We start from the raw sequence: 10,584 nt of genomic DNA, 5'->3' as shown, positions 1-10,584 counted from the left end.
TGGAAGTGTGTGACTCTGACAGATGTAATGACAATAATGTTCTGTTGTTTTATTTTGTTTTATTTTTCCCTTATTATTTAGATACAGGATGTTAAGTATATAGTTAGGGATTAGGTTTTAACACAAATACATATGTACACTCAAAAAAAAAAGTGACTCAAAAGATATTAATGTTTTTTTTATTCTTTTCTTAGAATCATCATTTAACACTGCATAAAATATAGGCAAGAACAGGGCATGAGCTAGTGTGTGCTTTGGTTTGCAGTTATTTCATATTAGTTTATTTGGGTTACAATATTATTAAGCAACCAACGTCTGCACCCCAGTATCTACACACACTATAAAGATGATATTTCTAGTTACCACCAGGTCAAACTATTCAGAAATCTGCAAATATCAATAAAGAAAATAACAGTGTTGCAGTACTAAAGATGGGACTCAAGACCACATGTCTCAGTCATCATACATTCAGGTACATTTTTACCTGGTCTGGAACATAGAACTGTGACCATATAAAATCTGACCCACAATCCTGTTAGTCTTAGTATGAACTCTGACTTTATTGGCTAAGGTCTTGGTCTTGATTAAGTCTTTCTTAAGGTTGAGTTGGCACAACACTAAAAATTAATCTTATCTTAAATGGTTGACATTGCAGGGGACTTTTCTTGCTTAACTGAATTAATTCCTTTATTTTCACATCCTTCGAATATTTAACAGACAGTACTAAACTGTAACATTGATGCCGAATCACATATTATTTAAAACATACATTAGCATTATACTTCAAACATAACACACATATTACTAAACCGCTGCAAATAACTACTCCCAAGCCTGCAATCATTTTTTAAATTCAGTGATTGTTGTGTTAAGCAACCAAATGCAACCATTGAAAAAATGATCTTTCCTGTTGAGTGTCTAATTTGAAAAATATAATAAACCTGTCTTATATAGGTACTGTGCAGGTGCTTTTCACATGTACTGGGATGTTAAATATTTGAAATGACTATCAGTAAGACATTGTGCAGTACATTTTAATCTTATTGTAGGTCTTGGGTCCATTTTATTATCTATGAACTTCTGATACTGTCTTGCTTAAGGTAATACAATCCATAAACATGAAAGATTGTTTTGTCACATATTTTATCTCAAATCATCATTATTATTATTATTATTATTATTATTATTACCTCGTGGGTCCCACACTCATTGCCATGTGTAGCTCATGCCACCTGATAACTAATGTACTTTCAACATTTAATATTTCTCATGTAACATTTTAGCACTAAACATTTCCATTTTTCCAAAATGTAACACAAATCGCAAAACTTTTCACTCTATTAACAGTTTGTGCTCAAAAAAGAATAGACTAGTCAAATGGAACACAAGTGAAAGAAGTAGAAAACCGTGCATGTGCACAAGAGTACACACATGCGTTTGTGCGTTTGTGTGATGGAAATTGATCGTCTCGGTGATGAGTCCCTGGAGACCTACCTGGGAGTGTATGTTCTTGCTTTAGGCAGCACACCTGGGCCTCACTCTTTCTCACACCTCACACACATCCAGCCCTGTGAGACACACATAAGGAGTGTATGTGAGTACATATGCGCCTATATGTGAGTACTCCCTAAAAGAAGAGGGGTATAAATAATCAGGAATAATAATCATTTTCAACTGACTTTTAGTAATGGATGCAGTAAAACAAACTCCTAATGGATCACTTTGGAATTTTCCTAATTCAGAAGTAGCTGGTAAGTAGGTCGAAGTTTCTTTTCCAGCCAAGCTCGCTTGCTCACACGAGTCTGTAGAAAGAGATGATGGAGTTAGGCGGGTTACACGTAGGTGAGTGTGTGTGTCACTGTCCTGTCCTTTTCCATTATGTCTTCTATGTTTTCTGTTTGCAGGTAAGACTACAGGTCAGAGTGTGTGTGTGTGTGTGTGTGTGTGTGTACAACAGTGAGAAAAAAACAGTTTGAGAGGAAGAGAGAGATGGTGAGTCTTACTGTCGGGTGGACTGTGTGATTAGCAGAGAGCCTTGCTACGGCATCATTTACCACTGTCAACAGCACCGCGGCTCACTGGCCTAGCCAACACTCCCTAGACACACACACACATCTCCACACTGCCCTTGCCACCAAACACACAATACGCATGGACGGGTAAGACGAGGAGGTAAGCATTCGCATTCTAAGTGAGCATTCACATAAGTACAAAGCACTCAAATCAAATCAAGTCCGCGCTTGGGCAATTGAGAATTGATGTCGGTGGGAAAGTCCCTTTTTAAGTCGAATGAGCATATGTCAATAAGACAAATCCACTGCATGGTGAAGCCAGCTTTATCAAAACTGACGGACAGCAGATGACCAGCAAACTGTGAATTTCCTCATTTCCAGCACATTTAAAACATGCACTTTTTTAACAGCAAATCAACAAAGTAAGAACATGAAGAAGGGGCGGGCTTCTCAGCAGACGGCTGAAATAATCCATTGGTGGTGGAGGGATGGACTGTGGGACCTGCAGCTCAGAGGCTTTTTAATTGCCAGAAAATGAGTGTAAATAACAGGAGAGAAAGAGGGGAGAGTGGGGAGGGTTTGGGTCTGGAGAACCCCCCTAATACATGAGGTCTGGAAGATAAGTACAGTAATCAGAGATACCTCTCCTGAGCCAGGCTTCCTGCCCTCCGTAGAAAGGGGAAGAGAGAGAGAGAGAGAAATTGCATCAAAAAGGTACGGGCGGATTAGGTGAGAGAGGCAGGTTACTACACTCTTTTGGTAGGGGGAACCTGCAGGATTACAGATAACAAAATGTTAGTGCAGCGCTCTGAGTTGCCTGTCCAGAGAAAAGTGTGTTCGCACCAACTAAATCAGCCGAGTGGGCTTCTGTGACGCTAGTAGCAGGATGAGGAAAAAAATCAGAGCAAAAAAAAAGAACAGATAAAAAAAGCTTTGTAGAGGAAGAATAAAGGGAGAAGAGTTTTGTAAGGGTTTGTTAAAAGAGTCGGTCTCTAGTATTTGCCAAAACACCATGTTGGAGGGAGTATCGACACAGTGATCGTTAGCTAACGAGGTGATTAATTGTCATGACAGCGAAAGTGAGAGGCTGTCAGTAAGGGCAAACTTGAAGTCGATTTGCCCCTATCTCTACCACTCCCTCAGTAGTGTGTGTGTGTGTGTGTGTGTGTGTGTGTGTGTGTGTGTGTGTGTGTGTGTCTGTTTCTGATGCATTTCTATTCTTTCTTATTCAAGGAACCCTCCTTAGCTCCTTAGACCTAGACTGTTATTGTGTGCATTTTTAATTTCTACTTGATATTTGTAGCTAAGTATCACCTGTTACTATGGAACTAAGCACTGTCTTTGACTAAAAGTATTGATGTTTTTTGAAGGCAGCTGGTTTATATTCGCATGACATTTTTAAATTCTATTGTATTCATAAAAAGACACCAGGACTCCATAGAAATTCGTAGAGTCATCAGTCGTGCATTCTGAACTCACCCTCAGCCGTTCTCTGTCCGTATCAGGATATGTTGGGCTGAAATTACAGCTGGGCTTTGGGGACTCCACCTCTGCTATCGGGAGTGACCCAAGCACAAGCAGCTCTCAGACCGGTCAATCCACAATTAAACGCAGTCTAACTCAATTCAGTCTGCCAGCAAGTGCTTGACTGCAGACATCGCTGAGACCCAGGCGGTCAGTGTCTGGTCGTGACCCCTCTCTGGCAAAACCTACTTCGCCACGGACATTCACCCACTCACTGTCCCTATCTCATCTAAAGAACGGGTCACATCTAATCAGGACTTGACCAGACAGAAACAGTGTGGACTTTTACTCCACAGAGTCATGTAAGGAATTAGCGTGACAGACAAGCGACATTTCAGTGGGTTCATTATTATGGTGGCAGAGCGATTTCCTGACATCTGCTCATTACGCCTGATTGTGTGAGCTTGTTATGACCTCTCTATCTTCTATCAGATTTAATGTCGTGAACTCCACACCAGTAGGAATCCTATGACCTCACACCATTACAGCTCTCCAATTGGTTAGATGAGTTTGGACAGGGCTAAAAGTCATGTTGTTTCTAAGAGGCCTTAAAGCACAATAAAAACACAAAAGCAGGAGAAAGAGACATGTCCGGTAAACACTGAAACATACACAATCGCCAAAGGGGATGGTTGAGCAAGTGGAGCCTTTAGCATAAATAACCATTAACATGAATGACTATCTAAGAAAAAAGGAAACAGCTCAGTAATAACTTTGGAGGAGGCTTCTGAGGCTTCTGGACATCTCTCAAGTGCATGTTAATGAGTGCAATGTTATGACTCTCCCTTGCCCTTTATGTGGCAAGCACCAGGGTGGAGAGACTCCTACACAATCACTTAGGTTTAACCGATAAATGATAAACCACAGAGGTTTTAAACATCAGCAACTAAGTAGTTAGAATATCACTGCAGAATATCTAAGTAGTTAATTAATCCTTTTTTTCTCAGTTTTTTTTAAATGACCAGTATATATTTTATCTTGTAAAAGTATTTAAAGGATAATTACATAGTAATTAGGTAGTAATTACATATTATAGTAACCGTGACATTTCCATCTCATGTAAAATAGTACATCATTTGCATAGTCAATGTACAGGTGATCCTGAAGGAGTATGAAAATGTATGTAAGCATGTCTCATAACACCCCTCAACACAAGACTTATTGGCACTGCCCCGAATACTACATTCGTGAATTTCCATTACAGTTTTTCAAAATCAGTGCATCCACACAAAAGTGCAAAAGCTCTCATAATTAAAAGAAAGCACCTCTAGCTTTTTGTGCTTGTGCCTGTTTTTCAGAAGCAACTGCTGTACTTAATGAATTCCTGTCATATAAAGAAATAAACATTTGTTGTTTTTAATATAGTGTTTTTCATATATGAAAAAAAGGATTTCCATTCTTTGACAGTAACCCACAAAATAGCACTGGCTTAGTTTGGTTTTGGATGGTTTAGAATATATGTAACTAAAAATAAACCAGAAAGATAGTTTTATGTGCATTGCTTAAATCTTGATCGCTTAACGACAAATTAAAGCCAGCATTCCGCTCATTTAATGTAATTAAATCCTCTTTTCCATCTCTCACCTGGCTGTTTTGAGAATTATATGACTCAAACTAAGTTATGAACTAAAAGCATTTTTAAATTAGTCCAATTATGGAAGGAGACTTTGTTTAGATAAAGGAAACGTGTTTTCTAGCACAAAAAAGATGGACTGTTATAACAACAGAGCTGATTCAAAATCAGATATTAGCATTCAAACAGTAAAGCTGACACATTAAAGATTGAAAAACAAGAGTCACCTTTCTGGTTAATTAATCATGATACAAATGCATACTGAAGCAACACAACACAGTCATACTGTCTGCACCTGACAGCCTTTGCACCAAGGGAAACTGGAGAGAAACCGTTTGCTGTGGCAGGCTTTTCTTGAGCTCAACATAAGGGTATCTCAACTGGCATCAGAGCAAGTCAGTCTCTGTGGAAGCAGGTCCTTGAACATTTTCAGGCAAACTACATTATGGGAATGGGAAGAAATAATAGTGACTTGATCAGCCATTGTGGTGATAGACAGAGGAGAGAGCCCCAATGTATTCAGGTGCATGCTTCTAACCCCTTCAGCCCACAAGCTGTTTACCTCTATATCAGCTGCTTACTAAGAGCTGGGCTGCCATCCATATTCAGGGAGCACAAATTCCACTGCTTATCACAGCAACCCCCTCCAAAAGCTCCCCGTGTTCCCCTCTGCACATACATACATACATAAACACGTCTTTATGGAAGCCAGTGGCAAGTGCACACCCAGGAGGGGGACAGGATAAAGATCACCTTGAATTCAAAGTAGAGGATTGAGGCCTCAGTGGACAGAGCAGCAGCCACACAGGTTAGGGCACCAAACAAAGTGTGTGTGTGTGTGTGTGTGTGTGTGTGTGTGTGTGTGTGTGTGTGTGTGTGTGTGTGTGTGTGTGTGTGTGTGTGCACAAGCGTGCATGTGCTGTGAGCGTTCTGAGATGTATGAGTCCATTTTGATTTTCGGTCCTCCATGCTATATTTCAATTCACTATGTTGAGCACATATTTGATTTTTGAAGGGATGAAAATTGTAACAAGTCCACTGTAAAATGCAAAATTTTCACGTGATGGAATAGAAAGTTAATTGTAATGCAGCATCTGCTCTATTGAAATGTAAGGTTTCACTGTGCACATCCTGTGAGAGGATGAACTGTGAACTTTTGTAGACAATTTTAATAATTCCCTCTCCTAAAATATTTAATATAAATCTAGATCTAGATTACTTTTAAAACTTTTCTCCATAAACTCTGTCTACAGTGCACAGACAATTAAATGGAATATGAGTAACATTTATATATTATACAGTTGTCTTCTGTTTAAGAAAAAAAAAGACTACTTATTGTGCAGATAATTAACTGGGTAAAAATGTCATGTTTCGTCTCTACCGTTTCTCACACTCTTTATGTTCAAACATAGCTTGGCTCGACACGACAGCTCCATCCGTGGCGAGGGGAAAAGTATCCCATTCTTTTTTTTTTTTCGCGCAGCGTTGGCCAGGGACTGAAGTAACTCTTTCCATGGTTAATTGCGCGATGGCGCCTTGTATGAATATTCATGCTGGCGTCTTCAGAGCACCGCCTAATTAGCCCAAAGATAAGTCGAGAGATGGAGAACGATAGCTCACACCTTTTACCGAAAGGGAAACATTCCCCTTGCATTCCCTCGGGATTGCTAGCAGAATCGCCTGAGTTCATTAGGCAAAAAGAGTGAGAGTGCTACCTGAAAAGCACAGGACGGCTGTGTAAACGCCTGGTTACTCATGAAGCGCGGCTGCCCATTACCCATGTCTGTCAAACCGAATTGGTGAAAAACAAACGTCTAAATGTATGAGTGGAAAAGAGGACTTGACAGTTAATCTCGAGTGCGGGCAATTTTAATTCCAATTCTTTAGGTCTACGTAAATCGATATAGTTTATTAACAAATCTGAACTATACAGGCGTTTAAAAGACGACACAGAAGGCAAGTCTCAGTGTAAGAAGGCTTCCATGCCCGAGTACATTAGCAATCCTACTAGTGCACACTGTTAAACCCTCTTTCCTTTTTTCTTTGATTACGCATTTTTGTTGCATGCGTATGCCTAGTGCAGTCCCGCTAAACACCTACATTCATGGTAAAAAGGTTAATCACAAAGACTCACCTCCGGTTACTTGAATCAAACAAACCGACAAAATGTTACGAATTGTGTAAATTGTGTGCTATTACAAGAAGTTAAATTATTCAGTGACATCAACAAAACATCTGCTGGAAATATAAACTTACAGTGTAGTTAGTCATAACCCACCTAGCAAAATACTTCACTGTTTTATATTTTATTTTTTAGAATGTAATTTTTTTTAGCTTTTTATTGCTGTCTGAAAGCCTGTGCAAAAACTCTGATATAGTGAGTCTGCATTTACTTTTAAGTATTTACTGATATTGAATAGGCAACTTCAGCAATTATCTAAAGCTGAGTTAATCAAGACTTAAGCAAAGTGACTATAGGCCTGTATCCAAAATAACAGATATCCACGCCATTCGAGTTTATATTTTAAAGACTATAACCATTTAAATTTTCGTTTATTTCGTTTTGGATACTGTATGTCTGATCTGTGTCCTTTTAAACAATGTGGTTAGTTACGGATTTGACAGAGCAGGTTAAGCGCGTTCGCTTCTAATTATATATAAGACAAGGAGTTTTCAACGTGAAGATAAAATCACGTGACTACAGAAGCAAGGCCTGCTGACAAATCCCGGGCAATAATCCCCCATGTAATATAACGACACAATAAAAAAAAAACCTTTTTACTTGTGCACGAAAAATGCAACGGTTACGTAGGCTACAATAAAACAAAAATGGCTTGTGTGAAAGGCACACATGCTCTCTTCTGTGAATGATTTTGCTTTATTTGGGTTTGCGTTTAGTATGCTAGTAGGTCATATATTTCAGTAAGGAGAAGGTTTGACATAACAGGATATTAAAACTCGTGTAAAGTGATGCGTAATAGCGGATTAAATGTAAAGTTACATTACAAGCTACAAACAAACATAACCTCTCCTTTAACTCTAGGCTGCCAAATACTGTTGCCAAATTTAGTGCATCCTCAATCGTCAAAGACTACGACTGTTCCCTACTGTCTTATAGAAATCTTACAGAACAGGGCCTATTATTTGTCTTTTCCTGTATAGCAAATCATTCATCAGAATGATCAGTGCAATCCTTTCAACCCCGCTCTCCATAGCAACCTCGTGCATCCCAGGAAAAATTCACCTCGCGCCACACAAGGCCATATTATTTGCGAACAAGTGAGTCAAGCATCTGGACGCTTCTTTAGCCATTCTCTCCGCCGGCAGGCAAAGCACAAGAGTTGGTTTGTGCTACTGCTTTGACACGGCTCCCTGAACAGAAATGACCGGTCTTTTTATAGACTCTCAAATGAGCACGACTGTACAGTAAAGCCTCCTCATTAAGTGCGTCTCGGAAACGAGTCTTCGGGACTCTGTTGGCAACCACATCAGACTCACCCCTATATCAGACCTTAGATGACATCCTTGTCATCTATTAGTCTGTGTTTTATGGCTACATAATAATTCAGTGTCACGGATTCATGATGTAACAAGACAAAACTGATCATTTGTGTCTCTCTGTGTGCGTTATCTGGTTCTAACGGTACAAAAGGTTGGCTTATTTAAAAGCATGAAATTAAAGCGTTTTGATATGAGACGAACCATATCAACGACATCAGGATTAGGAGTAGAATGGTCTACTCAGTGCTATTAATTGAGCATTATATGCAATCTTCAGTTCTGAAAAGAATGTTAAAATAAATAAGCGATTTCAGGGAGCACAGACATAGATTTGTAAAGCAGGATACAATAAATGATAAGCAAGCGACAGTGGAATATTAATTGAAGAGCTTATGTGCTTTACTCCTTTCTATAACCTATGCTGGAACAAATATAGCTACACCGTAGGTTACACCTTTCTTATGCTTGCCATTGAGATAAATAAATAAAGGATGACTGGACATAACCACGCCTTTGACAGAGTGGTGACGAGCACCTGTGACCCTAAGAACATACACTCCCGTGAACGCGCAAAGCCCGTTCACTTGCTGAGAAAGACAGAAGAAAAGGAAGAGTGAAAACTTACCATGGCGAAACATTCTGGTCTAATGTCGACTTTTCCTAAATATTTCGGCGTATTTCTCCTCCAAAGCCCGTGGAAACACCCTAATGAGAACAAGAGAAATATACAAATACGAACAAATACGTTAGCGAAATAATAATAAATAAATAAATAAAATACATTAGAATAAATAATTGAAATAGGACTGATACCAAAAGATCTTCTAAACAGCTGCGGTTTTAGAAGGAGTGTGTGCCTGATTGCGGAGTTTAGACGACTGAAACAGGAGAGATGTAAGATTTGTTTAAAGCCCCACATTTCCATTTAAGAACGTGATTGTGTTTGCAAAGATCCCTTTCAATCTTCGCATCTCCCCCCTCTACCCCTCAGCGTCTCGGAGGCTGCTTTGCAATTCATAGAATTGGTAATTTGCTATTGGGACAAAACGTGAAGGGAAAAATAATCAGATCAGCCAGGAAAGCAGTACGAAAGAAGCCAAGAGGGAGAAAGGCAGGATTTCTCGAAGTTGCTGTTTAGAAAAATGCATCGAAGGAAAATTGTATCGAAATAACTTTAGCTTTCCGTGTATTTTACATACTCGTGAAGCCTTGGCTAATAAAAGTTCAAATGTTGACATGGATGGGGGATGGATAGCATATTTATTATGAACCATGTCAAGCATACCCTGTAGAAATGCCATCAAAATTTTCCTAGACTTAAAGAAATTACACCTGGCAGATTTTAGATTACTTGTATGTAGTATATTGTTTGCTATCTGAAAAAAAATGCATAGAAAATCCAATGTGTCAGGGAAGCCTCCAGAAAAACTATAGTAAGAGACTGTCAATTCTCGTTGTGTGAACTTTCGAGCACTCGTAAACTTAGTTGGCCGAATTAGAACAGAATCAGATTGTAAATACATCAACCTGTCACCTGACCATGAAAAATAATTGTTTGTTTGTATGGCTAATACAGTCTACCGTTCACTGTAATATTACCTATAGTCCAATGATTTACATGGATCTTCTGGGAGGTTATTGGAATACTTCAGAATACTAATGTACTTAAAGGGGGAGAGCTTCAGTTTCTAACAACACTAATTTAAGACGGTTAGGGGAATTCTTCCACTATACTAAAAAGAGTACCGCACTCCCCCACGTGGTTATTTGCAAAACAACCCACAAACCGGTAATTTCCTACGGTTTTGCCGCTCCTCGCCTTGACTAGTGGAGAGGGGAGAAGAAAATAAAAAAAGAGAAAGCATGGGGAAAGCGGCCAATTGCGAATAACCGGGATCGCGGCGTCCGGCAGCCAACCAAGTGGCCCGCGAGAGGGAATACGGAGACTTGGTGAGCTTGAGTCGGGGAGCAGCC

At 39.4% G+C, this 10,584-nt stretch overlaps 1 long non-coding RNA gene across 2 annotated transcripts; it reads right to left on the bottom strand.

Annotated features, from left to right (window-relative positions):
• Positions 1-203: 203 nt before the first annotated feature.
• Positions 204-9,602, bottom strand: LOC113572207. 2 transcript variants are annotated; one of them, XR_003410083.2, is made up of 5 exons: positions 9,424-9,602; positions 9,236-9,315; positions 2,004-2,127; positions 1,680-1,802; positions 204-1,568 (listed from the first exon to the last, which is right to left on the bottom strand). It is a non-coding gene; the product is annotated as an uncharacterized LOC113572207 (long non-coding RNA). The 2 variants fall into 2 exon arrangements; XR_004776590.1 differs by having other exon boundaries at positions 2,004-2,122.
• Between the last annotated feature and the right edge of the window lie 982 nt (positions 9,603-10,584).

This window comes from Electrophorus electricus, chromosome 10 (genome assembly GCF_013358815.1).
Source record: "Electrophorus electricus isolate fEleEle1 chromosome 10, fEleEle1.pri, whole genome shotgun sequence".
Classification (NCBI taxonomy): Eukaryota; Metazoa; Chordata; class Actinopteri; order Gymnotiformes; family Gymnotidae; genus Electrophorus; species Electrophorus electricus.
This window is presented reverse-complemented; position numbering and strand designations above follow the sequence as displayed.